At 41.7% G+C, this 14,369-nt stretch overlaps 1 long non-coding RNA gene across 1 annotated transcript; it reads right to left on the reverse strand.

The window, feature by feature from the left end:
• Positions 1 to 4,288: 4,288 nt before the first annotated feature.
• Positions 4,289 to 4,590, reverse strand: LOC128635929 (uncharacterized). The gene is made up of 2 exons (XR_008398619.1): positions 4,490 to 4,590; positions 4,289 to 4,392 (listed from the first exon to the last, which is right to left on the reverse strand). It is a non-coding gene; the product is annotated as an uncharacterized LOC128635929 (long non-coding RNA).
• Positions 4,591 to 14,369: the final 9,779 nt, after the last annotated feature.

The following is a 14,369-nucleotide window of genomic DNA, read 5'->3' on the forward strand; positions in this document are numbered from 1 at the left end:
ATGTAATGTGTTTTTCCCCCATCATTTGAATGCACATGTATGAGTGAATGTTAAAAGTAATGTATGTGCATCCATGACTGATCATGTGTTAAGCCTATGTAGATATGCTGTTGCTGCAAGCATATGAGTTGAATAACTGAAATGCAATAATAAAGGTAAATGAGAATTTTTTCCCATTGTGTAGTGTTTGTGAATCCTGAAAAGTTGACATTATTTTTGTGTCCGTTTAAATGTAATATTTTTTTTAAAAAAAGTTTGTTACTAGTGATGTTGATTTGTAGTTGATGTAATATAAAAGTCTGAAACAATTTAATGGTGTTGTGAATATTCAATAAGTAAAATCCATAAATCCACCATAGGGAAATAGTCATTTCTTGATCTATTTATCATAACTGGGTCTAACGCATAAAATCATGTCTTTTCTAGCGCTGGTATTTGGAGTTTTTCTGTCTACGCTATTTGCGTGCGTTAGGGAAATGTGGGTTTCTCGTGCACGAGCATGTCTTCCCAATAGAAGTCAATGGAGGCTCTAAAAATTGGTAATTTTTTTTTTCTAAGACTGGTTTTCCTCGTAAAGTGAGTGACGTCATGAGCTTGTGTGAAAAAGTAACTAAATCGTGTTCTTTTTGTAATAAATAAATATTTTTTGTATGTCATGTGGTGTATATTGTTTGTATGCATTGATGAGTGTATATTTGTGATAATGTTATTAGTTAGATGTAGGTATATGAGGGTCTTTTCCCGTGTGTCAATGTAAGTCAATGGGAAAATGGATTTGTGTTGTTTTTTTTCTAACACCCGAGATCTCGCAACTTTGATCCTTTGTATTTTGATGAAAAATTATTAAATCTTAAAAATAAATATAGTGTAGTGTTTGTATGAGTGTAAGTGTACTTTGTGTAATATTTGTTTTGTGATTCGTGAATGTTTATTTTGTCGGTATATGTTTACTACTGGGTCTGAGGTGTCGGTAGAAATTTGAGTGTTGGGTGATTTTTGAGTGTCGGTAAATGACCTCTAAATACCGGAGTCCGTAAGAAACCAGCGTTAGGGGCCTCTAACGCTGGTTTTCACGGCTAACGCCAAACTCCAAATCTAGGCCATGATGTTCTTTTTACTGACATAAATAAATATACTTTATGCTCGTGCCATTATTTACTACTAGGAGATTGATATTCAAGTCTTTTACCACAACATGAGCCTTGACAATAACTCCTCCACACGGAGTAAGGCAAAGAAAGATTATACTTGTTAAAGAACATCAGTCAGTTCTCTCAGTCTCTTTAATCCTTCAGGGCCTTTGCTTCCTTTTAGAGACCTTTGTCCAACGTTCACTTTGAGCTGTTCCTCTTAATGGCTGTGTGGGTCTTTTGGTATTGTCTTGAGAGTTATCTGGAATCTCTGGACAATCCAGCTTAAGCAGTTGGCAGAGACCTGGTATGTCTTGTTTCTCCTTGATAGTGATTGTTCTGCCCTCATGGTGTATGTGAAGTGCGAAAGGGAATCCCCATCTGTATAATATCTGATTTTTTCGCAGTAGTTGTGTCAGCGGACGGAGAGCAGAACGCTTCTGCAGTGTTTTGACAAAGGTCCTGGTAAAATTGTATGACTGAGCCCTGATTTTTTCTAGCTGCAGTCATGATTTCTTCTTTTTCTTGGAAGCGTAATAGTTTAATTATGACGTCCCTTGGTGGTTCTGTGTCCTTTGGTTTTGCTCTTAGAGCTCTATGGGCCCTTTCCATTTGGAATTTTCCATCCTCAGCAGAGCTTGTGATAGCCTGGAATAGTTGTAGAAGATAATTGCTTAATTCTGTTGTAACTATAGTTTCAGGGATACCCTTTAGACGTATATTACACCTCCTGCTCCTATTTTCCAGGTCTTCCAGCTTGTCATTAATGTCTGCCAATTCCTGTTGTTGATCAGCCATTTGTTGAGTTATGGTTGTAATGTCTTCTTCCAGTGTTTCTTCTTTTTCTTCCAAGGATTCTAACCTGGATCCCAGTTCCGAAATATCCTGTTTGATTTCAGTGAGACTGTTTGTAACAGTGTTCTGGAGGGTGTCCAGCTTTTCCCACATTTTGTCAAATATTGTGGATATGTCTTGTTTGGAGACAAGGTTCCTTATGTCACTTCTGGTAATGGGTATATTATTACCCGCTGGCGAAGTTGGTTCTAGAACTTCTTCCATTTCTTCCTCAGTTACAACAATTTCTTTATCATGAGCCTTTTCTCCTTTCTGAGGTTTAAAAAATATATTGGCTACTGCAGGTTTATTTGTAGCATTTAGTTTACTTTGTCTTCTGACTGACATGATATAGCTCATATAATAAAATGGAGGAACACTTGAAATGATCTAGCTGTTGAACAAAGGATAGCAAGACCCCTGTTTATGTCCTGAAGTGGGAGAAAGTCTGCTGCAGCACTAGTGTTTTAATAGCACTTTGGAGTCACATGCGAAGCCGGAGTGGTTTACAGGAGAAAAATAAATTGCAGGGAGTGATTTATATAGGGTGAATGTTCTGTGTCAAAGTTATTTTCCTTCCATCCAAAGTTTCTGAGTAGTTTTGGTGATATGCTGTGTACTATAGATAGGTACAATCTGTGCTATATCACCATACAATGCTATTTCTTTTTATGTGTTATTTTGTGATCCAGCTTTCACATTTTAATGCTTTATTTACTTATGCTTCCTCTGCAGCCCGATTCATTAACATCATGTAGGGTTAAAAGTCTTTATTAAATAGTAGGCATGTTGCTGCTCAAGTCTCTCTGGCTGTTTATAACATGCTGCCTCCCATGTGGCTGATTCCCTGCTATGGCGTCTTAAAATTGTCTTTCTTCCTCAATCACCCTGTAGATTAATTGCTTGCCATATTCCCCTCTGAACTCCTTACCCTGTGATGTGGCAGCTTCCTTGCAGTTTTAACCTCTGTTTTCTCTCCAGCTTATCTGATTCTTAGGAGACCGGCATTTTGGTTCTTGTACTCCTCAGCTTGCAAGACGTCAAAGACTGCATGTCAGCTTTTACACTGAGCAAACTGAGTGGTCATAAAACACAGAGGATTGATGTATAAACACTCCGGTGGTGTTTTAGTGACCCTCTGGGAGCTTATGATAACCTTTTCTCCACTTTTCTTATTCACTGCACCTGGAGCTCACATATCACACGTCCTCCATTATGCCTGCCTTGGCTCCACCCTCTACACCATTATTTTAAAGGGACATCATATAAAAAAATGTTTAAACAATTGAATATGATGCAGCATAACTTTAAGATATTTTATGTTAAGATGTACTTAAAGGGACAATGTACCCAAAAAAATTCTTTTATGATTCACATTGAGCATGAACTTTAAATCAACTTTATAATTTACTCACATTATCAAATTTTATTCTTTCTCTTGGTATCTTTATTTGAAATGCAAGAATGTAAGTTTAAATGCCGGCCCATTTTTGGTGAACAAACTGGGTTGTCCTCGCTGATTGGTGGATAAATTCATCCACCAATAAAAAAGTGCTGTCCTGACTACTGAAACCAAAAAAAAAGCTTAGCTGACTTCTTTTTCAAATAAAGATAGCAAGAGAACAAAGAAAAAATGATAATAGGAGTAAAATAGAAAGTTGGTCATTTACTTCCAGAAACAACACGTGCACAGTCTTTTTATATTTACAATTTTTGAGTCACCAGCTCCGAATGAGCATGTGCAATAGTTCACAGCATATATGTAGATGCATTTGTGATTGGCTGATGGCTGTCACATGATACCTAAAAGAATTTTTTTAATTTTTTTTGTTTATGAAAAGCACTATCTGAATCTTGAAAGTTTATTGCTTTTATGACTGTCCCTTTAATGGGTAATGATTTCCAGGCAACAATATACTGCCTCAAATAGTATATAAAGCGAACGTTAAAAATTGGATAGTAATAGCACATTCACTTAATATAGTATTTGAAACAGTATATTTTTGTCTGCAAAACATTAACCCATTAAAGGGACAGTCATAAAGGAAATAAACCTTCAAGATTCAGATAGGGGTTTTCATAAAAAAAAAAAAGTTATCAACAATTCAGCTTTGTTCTTTGGTATTCTTTTCAAATTTAATTTTCTTCAAAAACTGATGATTGATAAAATGAAGGGTTAAAGGGACATTATTGTGAAAATTCAACTTTTAAGATCCATATAGGCAATCAAATATTATTCTAATTATTTGAAGATTGTAGCGGAAAACCAATTAATTTAACCATGATGCTTTTGTCCAAAAAATAACAAGATAACCAAAAAAATATGTATTTAACAATTTTTTTTAATGAACGATTAACAAAAAAATTAAATCGATAGGGCTTGAACTGGATTCATTCTTCTCTATTTTCTTTAAACCGCATTTGATTCCTTTAAAAAGAAAAAAAATATATATACATTTTAAAATGGGAAAAGCACAGACTAATTAAAAAAGGTATTGGTTAAAACTAGAATAAAATATACTAACATGAGAAATATCTAGCAACAAGGCTATTCCGAACTTCGACTCCACCAGCGGTGGAATCTCTTGAAGCATCAAGATCTTCATTGTTTTCATTATTACTGAGGACAGTGAAATCCACATCTCCATCTTGCAGCGCTATGTTGTGCAAAATGCAGCACACCAAAATGATATCTGATACCTTGCACGGGTCATATTGCAGCACTCCACCGGATCTATCTAGACACCTAAATCTAGTTTTTAATAAACCATAGGTGTGCTCAATGGCTGACCGAGTGCTCCGTTGAGCATCATTATATTTTTTGTGAGCGTCGGTTCTTGGATTTGTGAATGGCGTCATGAGCCAGTGCCGACAAGGATATCCACTGTCTCCTAACAAAGAAAAAGATTGTAAATAAATTAGAAAACATTTACAATAAAATAAAAAAAAGTCAAAAATAAAATGTGAAATAGACTATCAAATAAAGGAATAATATACATAATTACCTAATAGCCATCCATCAGGCATCTCTGCCGACTCAAACATCCGATAAAGTGCCGACTGTTGAAGAATATAATAGTCATGACATGACCCAGGAAAATTTGAGCGGACACTCATTATTTTGAGCTTTGCATCAGAAACCATTGGTACATTTAAGGAATGGTTGTGTTTCCGATTTCTAAACTGCTCTTCTTTGTGTTGCGGAGGTCTCAATTGGATGTGTGTACAATCAATAGCCCCTAAGACATTGGGCATACCAGCAACTTTAAAAAAATTAGTTTTCAAACTTTGCCAACCTTCAGCATTATTAGGGAAATGAATAAATCATTTTAAATGCTTCAAAATAGCTTTGAGCACATGTGTCAGATGCCTTGAAAAAGAAGGTTGACTGAGGCCCACAACTATACTACTGACAGATTGGAAAGACCCCAGTGATGTGCAGTAATAGGAGGCAGGGGAGATTTCCAATAATATTTATTTAAAAAAAAAAGTTTTTTATTGTATTTATTTTTTGGGCACCCCCCAAGTGTACCCCCCCACCCCCCATGGCGATTGCTCATTACCCACATCATTTATTTGTGTATTTATTTCTTATTTGTGTACTACAGTACTGCGCTTGCGCTGCCAATTCATTATCCATTGTTGCGCAATTAGGAGGCAGTGAGTCGGTCCGCTGCCCTCCATTAATTGCGCAACATGGATCTACATAACAATAGACTGCTCACTTAGAGCTGCGCCACCTACTGGTGACTCTCTGGGGCCTCATACAAGCTCCAATGGAGGCGGTTCTCAAAACCGCCTCCATGATGAGCTAGATCATCACTCAGCCAATCTGCCCAATCATCATTCAGCACTGCAGGGAGGCGTGCCTGCTGGGCTGCTGAGTGACAGTCTGGACTCTGGAGTGTGATGTTGCGCCGCCGACACAGTGAGTCAGACTGGCCTGGCGGGAAGACTCAGTAGCTCAGTAGTTGGAGGGAGCTGCTGCTGCAGATAGTGTGACTGCGTGTCCGTGCTGCCCTGCCCTCAGTGCCCGCCTGGGCTGAAACTACTGCTCACAGCCTCACACTACTGCTGCTCAGTCAGTCAATTAGCTGCGGACCGCGGTTGTGGAGGGGAGAGAGCCGGTAAGAGAGCAGAGAGAGTGAGACTCAGCCGGGGGTGGACTCGGGTGGAGGAGCGGAGGCTAGCCAGTGCCACTTGGGTGGACCCGGACACCCGGTGGAGTGAGTCAGGTCAGGAGTGACAGAGTCTCTCAGTCTTCTGTCTGACGCAACCGACCGGATGGACCTCATCAGCTCAGGACAGGTAAGGTTCCTTCCACTAAACCTTCTCACTTCTGTGCTGGCTGATATAAGGGTAGCAACTCTTACCCTGACATAAATGGAGCAGGTTACCAGCATAAATAAATGCAACAATGAGAGCAGTCAGTTTGATAGTTTGGTGTTATGCAGATATACTAGAATATTTATAGGACAGTTCAAAGCCCATATCAAATTAAAAAAAAGAAAGTGAAAGTATTTAATTATAAGGATTAAGGACTGTATAAAGTACTGTAAATGTGATCAGAATTTTTGGGAAAGTTATTTAAAAATTTCTGGGAAAGTTATTTAAAAAAAATAAAATAAGTGCACTGTAGTGACCTGCCTGTGTCTCTCCCCTCCCTCCATTGTGTCTCTCTCCCCCTCCCTCCATTGTGTCTCTCTCCCCCTCCCTCCATTGTGTCTCTATCCCCCTCCCTCCATTGTGTCTCTCTCCCCCTTCCTCCCCTGTGTCTCTCTCCCCCTCCCTCCCCTGTGTCTCTCTCCCCCTCTCTCCCCTGTGTCTCTCCCCCCTCCCTCCCCTGTGTCTCTCCCCCCTCCCTCCCCTGTGTCTCTCCCCCCTCCCTCCCCTGTGTCTCTCTCTCCCCTGTGTCTCTCCCTCCCCTGTGTCTCTCCCTCCCTTGTGTCTCTCCCTCCCCTGTGTCTTTCCCTCCCCTGTGTCTCTCCCTCCCCTGTGTCTCTCCCTCCCCTGTGTCTCTCCCTCCCCTGTGTCTCTCCCTCCCCTGTGTCTCCCCCCCTGTGTCTCTCCCCCTCCCTCCCCTGTTTATCTCCCCCTCCCTCCCCTGTTTATCTCCCCCTCCCTCCCCTGTTTCTCTCCCCCTCCCTCCCTTGTTTCTCTCCCCCTCCCCTGTTTCTCTCCCCCTCCCCTGTCTCTCTCTCTCCCACTCCCCTGTCTCTCTCTCTCCCACTCCCCTGTCCCTCTCTCTCCCACTCCCCTGTCCTTCCCTCTCCAATTCCCCTGTCCCTCTCTCTCCCCCTCCCCTGTCCCTCTCTCTCCCCCTTCCCTTTCTGTCTCTCTCTCTCCCCCCCCTCTCTCTCTCTCTCTCTCTCCCCCCTCTCTCTCTCTCTCTCTCTCTCTCTCTCTCTCTCCCCTCTCTCTCTCTCTCCCCTCTGTCTCTCTCTCTCTCTCCCCTCTGTCTCTCTCTCCCCTCTGTCTCTCTCTCTCTCTCTCTCTCTCCCCTCTGTCTCTCTCTCTCTATCTCTCTCTCTCTCTCCCCTCTGTCTCTCTCTCTCTCCCCTCTGTCTCTCTCTGTCCCCTCTGTCTCTCTCTCTCTCTCTCTCTCTCTCTCCCCCCTCTGTCTCTCTCTCTCTCTCCCCTCTGTCTCTCTCTCTCTCCCCTCTGTCTCTCTCCCCTCTGTCTCTCTCTCTCTCTCTCTCTCCCCCCTCTGTCTCTCTCTCTCCCCTCTGTCTCTCTCTGTCCCCTCTGTCTCTCTCTGTCCCCTCTGTCTCTCTCTCTCTCTCTCCCCTCTGTCTCTCTTTCTCTCCCCTCTGTCTCTCTCTGTCCCCTCTGTCTCTCTCTCTCTCCCCTCTGTCTATCTCTCTCTCCCCTCTGTCTCTCTCTCTCTCTGCCCTCTGTCTCTCTCTCTCTCCCCTCTGTCTCTCTCTCTCTCCCCTCTGTCTCTCTCTGTCCCCTCTGTCTCTCTCTCTCCCCTCTGTCTCTCTCTCTCTCTCTCTCCTCTCTCTCTCTCTCTCTCTCTCTCTCTCCCCTCTGTCTCTCTCACTTTCTCCCCTCTGTCTCTCTCTCTCTCCCCTCTGTCTCTCTCTCTCTCTCTCTCTCCCCTCTGTATCTTTCTCTCTCCCCTCTGTCTCTCTCTGTCCCCTCTGTCTCTCTCTCTCTCCCCTCTGTCTCTCTCTCTCTCCACCTCTGTCTCTCTCTCTCCCCTCTGTCTATCTCTCTCCCCTCTGTCTCTCTCTCTCTCCCTCTCTCCCTCTATCTCCCCTCTGTCTCTCTCTCTCCCCTTTGTCTCTCTCTCTCTCCCCTCTGTCTCTCAGTCTCTCTCCCCTCTGTCACTCTCTCTCCCCTCTTTCACTCTCTCTCCCCTCTTTCTATCTCTCTCCCCCTCTGTCTCTCTCTCTCTCCCCCTCTGTCTCTCTCTCTCTCTCCCCTCTGTCTCTCTCTCTCCCCCCTCTGTTTCTCTCTCTATCCATCTCTCTCTCCCTGTCTCTCCCACCCCCTCTGTCTCTCTCCTTAAGTGTCTCCTTGTCCCCCATGGTCTCTCTTCCTCCCCCTCTGACTCTCTCATCCCTTATGTGCCTCTCTCTCTAACCCTTTGTCTGTATGTCTCTCTCTCTAACTCTGTCTCTGTCTCTCTCTCTCTCTCTCTCTCTCTCTCTCTCTCCTGTCTCTACCTCTCCCCCCAAGTGCTTTTCTGTGTTTCTCTCCCCCTCCCCTGTCTCTCTCTCTCCCACTCCCCTGTCTCTCTCTCTCTCCCACTCCCCTGTCCCTCTCTCTCCCACTCCCCTGTCCTTCCCTCTCCAATTCCCCTGTCCCTCTCTCTCCCCCTCCCCTGTCCCTCTCTCTCCCCTTTCCCTTTCTGTCTCTCTCTCTCTCTCTCTCTCTCCCCTCTCTCTCTATCTCTCTCTCTCTCTCTCTCTCTCTCTCTCTCTCTCTCTCTCTCTCTCTCTCTCTCCCCTCTCTCTCTCTCCCCTCTGTCTCTCTCTCTCTCTCCCTTCTGTCTCTCTCTCCCCTCTGTCTCTCTCTCTCTCTCCCCTCTGTCTCTCTCTCTCTCTCTCCCCTCTGTCTCTCTCTCTCTCCCCTCTGTCTCTCTCTCTCTCCCCTCTGTCTCTCTCTGTCCCCTCTGTCTCTCTCTCTCTCCCCTCTGTCTCTCTCTCTCTCTCTCCCCTCTGTCTCTCTCTCTCCCCCCTCTGTTTCTCTCTCTATCCATCTCTCTCTCTCCCTGTCTCTCCCACCCCCTCTGTCTCTCTCCTTAAGTGTCTCCTTGTCCCCCATGGTCTCTCTTCCTCCCCCTCTGACTCTCTCATCCCTTATGTGCCTCTCTCTCTAACCCTTTGTCTGTATGTCTCTCTAACTCTGTCTCTGTCTCTCTCTCTCTCTCTCTCTCTCTCTCCTGTCTCTACCTCTCCCCCCAAGTGCTTTTCTGTGTTTCTGTCTACCTTTTATCTATTTAATTAATGAATTGGTGGTGCCATCTGAAGGCGTGGCTTTATTTAAAGGGATGGGGTCAAGCGCCCCACCATCATTAAATTTCACCAAGACATTTTTATATTTACTGGATAATGAAGGAACCTATAAGCATAATTTGCAGCATTAAAGTATAAAGTATGTTTTGAACATATTTTACTTGGTCTGGATTTCTAGATATCATAATCAGAGCAAGCATTTTGTTATCTGGCAAGACGTTCTGTTTACAATCCTTTAGACTAAAATCAGATGTTTACTAAGGTGACCAGTTTCCAAAATGCCATTTAAAGGGACATGAAACCCATATGTTTTCTTTCATGATTTAGAAAGAGCATACAATTTTAAATAACTTTCCAATGTTCATCTATCTAATTTTCTTCATTCTCTTGATATCCTTTGTTGAAAATCATATCTAAATATGCTCAGTAGCTGCTGATTGGTGGCTGCACATAAATACCTGATGTGATTGGCTCAACCATGTACATTGCTATTTCTTCAACAAAGGATATCTAAAGAATGAAGGCATATCGTAGCCAGTGCCTCACCTTCCTCTGACCTCACCGCACGTCACTGAAAGACCCAGTAGCCAAAAAATGGATAACTGCCAATAATTTTATCATTCCTGGAAGAGCATTGGTCCTTCCTGTCTTTGGGTCGATATCAGCCTCAACGAGATGATACAAATTAATTAAGGACTGTCTATTCAGTCGGAATCTTCTTTTTATTTCTTGGTCAGAAAGGGCTTCCAAACCAATTCTTAAACAAAAAATTCTTGGAACCCTTCTTCTTGTTTCTGGATCCGCATCTTGCTCTGCGACCTGTTGTGGGCGATTTCTGTTTCGAGAAACAGCAATAACCGCAAGAAAAAGGAAATTTTCCATTGCAAACAAGAACAAAAAACAACTACTTGCGCTTTTCCACTATCTCGCAACCTAAAAATTGGTGAATATAGAAAAAGTGAATAGGACATGCGACAATTTTGATAAATACAAGATAATTGCGAATAAAAAAGGGCGTGTATGAAAAGGGTATACATGTAATAGAAGTATTAGGCATTTCCAGACAATTGATTCTCAAAATTCGAAACTTGCGAGTGAACATAAGTCACTTTATTCGCATATCAGAGAAATAGAGACTTTTCTGGTGCATCAACTTTAATAAATATGTCGATATAATGTTAACTTTCATTTTATGAGAAAAATATGAGAATTTTCATATTCGGCGCTTGATAAATCTTGCCCAAAGTTACATTACAGCAAGTGAATAGTAATATGTTACAGTGGTTTTCCATGTATCTGCAATTGCAGTGTAAAAATATTGTCTTGTTTCATGAGAAGACATAGGAACAGCAATGATTTAAGACTAAACAGACTAAGAATGGAAAAAAGGCAATTGTTTCAAACAATAATAGATCTTACTTCTAATTAAGAGGCTTAATCTTTATAAAATAGATTTTATTTCTGGTAGTGCATTATTTTGCTTGGGGGGGGGGGGTATGATCATAAAGTTGCTGAGATAGAAAAGTTTACATTGGAAATAAAAAGCCACATAAACAAAAGCATCTGTACAGATGTGTAATTAGGCCATGTGAGAACAGACCTGCCATGTTTGTTTAGGGAAATGCCCTTTTATACCATTTCTATAAGAGATTATTAACTTGTTACTTCCTTAACATACCATATTCATCACAGTCACATTTATTTAGCCTTGTACTAATGAGTTTGTATACAGGGCATGTACCTTTATCCAAGGGCCCCATCACCATAATAGCTGTCTGTTGCCCCTCATCTAATAATAGATCTTCTAGTTAAGGGGCTTTTCAAGTGTTTTGCCTTTTCTGTTGATGTGCTGCCCTAGGCACTGGTAATATATTGAGACTTTCCATGTATTGTTTTTTTTCTGTAGTTATACAGCTCTAGGCACTAGTAATTTGTTCAGACGTTGTAGGTTATTGGTGTTTAAGGCACTGGTAATATTTTTGTGGAACTACAGCCAATGTGTTGTGTGCCAGATGAAGAAATAACAGAGACCAGACCAAATATCCAAACAATGGCTAACCCTTCACAGGCTGATCTCTAATTCACTGCTAGCAGAACTTCCCTTACAGACAAAGGGAAAGTGAAGCTCTTGCTAAGTGTAACAGCTAATATAATCGGAACATTCCTAGATAGGAGAAATAGATCTGATAAGTCATTATTAATCACACCACCCAGCTCCTCCAATAGCAGGTGCAATGGGAAGGGGAGCAAAGAATCACAATAACGCTAGTGTCATTATTGGCACCTCACTTGTAATCCTGCTCTTATTTGCACATTTCTTTCATGTTGGTTGAGTTGTTAGGCAAAATACAGACAAAGAAGAGTTTTATTTCTCTTAGAAAAACTAAGTCTTGTTTGTTACATTTCATGTGAGTTACCTGCAGACAAGACTATGTGACATTACAAATATTATTTAAAGATAAATGAGGTTTCTACCAGTATAAATTAGACTTGTGCGCGGCAGAAAAATTAGTTTTGGATGTTTTAGAATTTCGTTTTAGGATCGATTCAAATTCGGATACATTCAAATGCATTTGTTTCTGATTCATTCGGATTAAAATAAATTTGGATGTATTTGGTTCGGATTCGATTTGTAAATTCGGAAGTTCGGTATGTGTTAGTTTGGATGTGTTGTGTATTAGATTAGTATTATGTACTGTAATATTAGGTGTAACTCATAGCAGAGTGATATAACCTAATATACTGTAAACTACTAGTGTAATTGTGGTTAGTCCATGGCCATCCGAATGTAACAAATAAATCCAAACTAATTTGAATTTATTATTTATTTGAATTTTTATTTATTTGAATTTTATTATTTATTTATTTATTTATTGGGATCTTTCTAACGCCGGTATTTAGAGTCGTGGCTGAAGTGAGCGTTAGAAATCTAACGACAAAACTCCAGCCGCAGAAAAAAAACTGGAGTTAAGAGCTTTATGGGCTAACGCCGGTTTATAAAGCTCTTAACTACTGTGCTCTAAAGTACACTAACACCCATAAACTACCTATGTACCCCTAAACCGAGGCCCCCCCACATCGCCGCCACTCTATTAAATTTTTTTAACCCCTAATCTGCCGACCGCACGCCGCCACCTACGTTATCCCTATGTACCCCTAATCTGCTGCCCCTAATACCGCCGACACCTACATAATATTTATGAACCCCTAATCTGCCACTATCGCTGACACCTGCATATTTTTTTTAACCCCTAATCTGCCGCTCCGTACACCGCCGCAACCTACATTATACCTATGTACCCCTAATCTGCTGCCCCTAACACATCCGACCCCTATATTATATTTATTAACCCCTAATCTGCCGCCCCCAAAGTCGCCTCCACCTACCTACAATTATTTTATTTATTTTTTTATTTTATTTTTAGAGTTCTCATGCAACCTTTTTACTCAGCAAAGTTTGTTCAGTTATGAGACAAGCATATTTAGCTAGTAAGGATTAAAACAAAGTTCATCATGTCAACAAAACACCATGATATTCAAAATACAGATACTATAGGGATATATAAATCATGGAATACTGTGACAAAGCAGCCAACATAAATGTCCTCATCAAACAACAATTTTCCTGGTAGCACTGTCTCTGGATACAGTCAAGACCTCTTATAAAATTAGAGATAAAGATGCAGTTGTAAACTATAGATCTCCTATACTATGAAGAGCTAAGTAGCATTTTAAATGTAAAGACAAGATATAAAAACAGATTATACATCCTAATAAACTAGAGCAAGCTTTTGAGTTTCAAATGCAAAGTCTATCAGTCAGTAGGTGTGCAATTTGATAGGAAGCCATTGGACACTCACTACTCGCCAACTTAGGGACATTTAAAAGTTACCAATTATCCTATCTCAAAATAAGTAATGTTCCATGAGAGACTCACTATCAATCCTTCCCACTGGTTATATTGTGAGAGTCCGGGTTATACATTTGGAGAGATCGTGGGAGAGAAGCAACCATCATCCTGTACTGGATCAACTTCGTAGAGGTTTCTCCTTTATCAAGCATCAAGTGGGTAGTTTTCCTCTCCCCCATTGAGTCGTTCTCACTAAAAACTTCCAATAGATCTGGACAGGAAGAGAAGTGCAGATCCTGCAAGAGGGAGAAAAATTGCGGCCATATTTCCTTTCTGCATTTGGCGCGCACGGTATCCTTAGTCTTTTTTTGCTCCTGTGCTCTGGCTGTTGAGCCTAATGTGAGGGCCGGCTTAGTAATGCCTGTGCTGAGTACGCTAAGCCCCATGTACTTGCTATCTTGCTGAGCCACATTCAGAGCCCCTTTATGCACAAACACCGGCTCCGTTATAACAGGGACCGAATCCTTAACAAAGCCAGCCGGAACACTATCCAGGCACATGAGACCTGCAGCACAAGTATGCGCATCTCCGGTCAAAGCAGGCTCAAGACGTCCACATCGCTGGGAGACACAAGAAACCCCGTGTCTGAGCGCATTAGTCAAAAGTCCCTCAAGAGCAGCATGGTGCTCCGCAAGGATACATCCTAGGGTCTCCACAAAGCTATTTAGGCTTGTCATATTTTGTAGTTCAGGCGTCAAGGCGGTTATATAAAGGGATTAATTATAGAATAAGTGTCTTCTCTGCGCAACTATAAAAAACAGTATTACCGCAGTATGAGTGCTTCAAGATGGCCGCTCCCTTAGAGTATAGCATGGAAGATGTAAGCAATATAAAGTAGTTCCATGTCCTTTCGACTCCTCTTTACCTCATCAAAACTTCTCCTGTGTATCTCGATGGTCTTAGCCGCCACTTCGTGAGCTTTTGGGCATCCCTGAGCGATCTAAAATGTGGCCATGAATTTCATATGAGCAGAACTCTGTATATGTGCGACCGCTCAGGCAGCCATCTTGCTCCGCCCCCCCACCTACAATT

The sequence above is a fragment of the Bombina bombina genome, chromosome 7 (genome assembly GCF_027579735.1).
Source record: "Bombina bombina isolate aBomBom1 chromosome 7, aBomBom1.pri, whole genome shotgun sequence".
Lineage (NCBI taxonomy): Eukaryota > Metazoa > Chordata > Amphibia > Anura > Bombinatoridae > Bombina > Bombina bombina.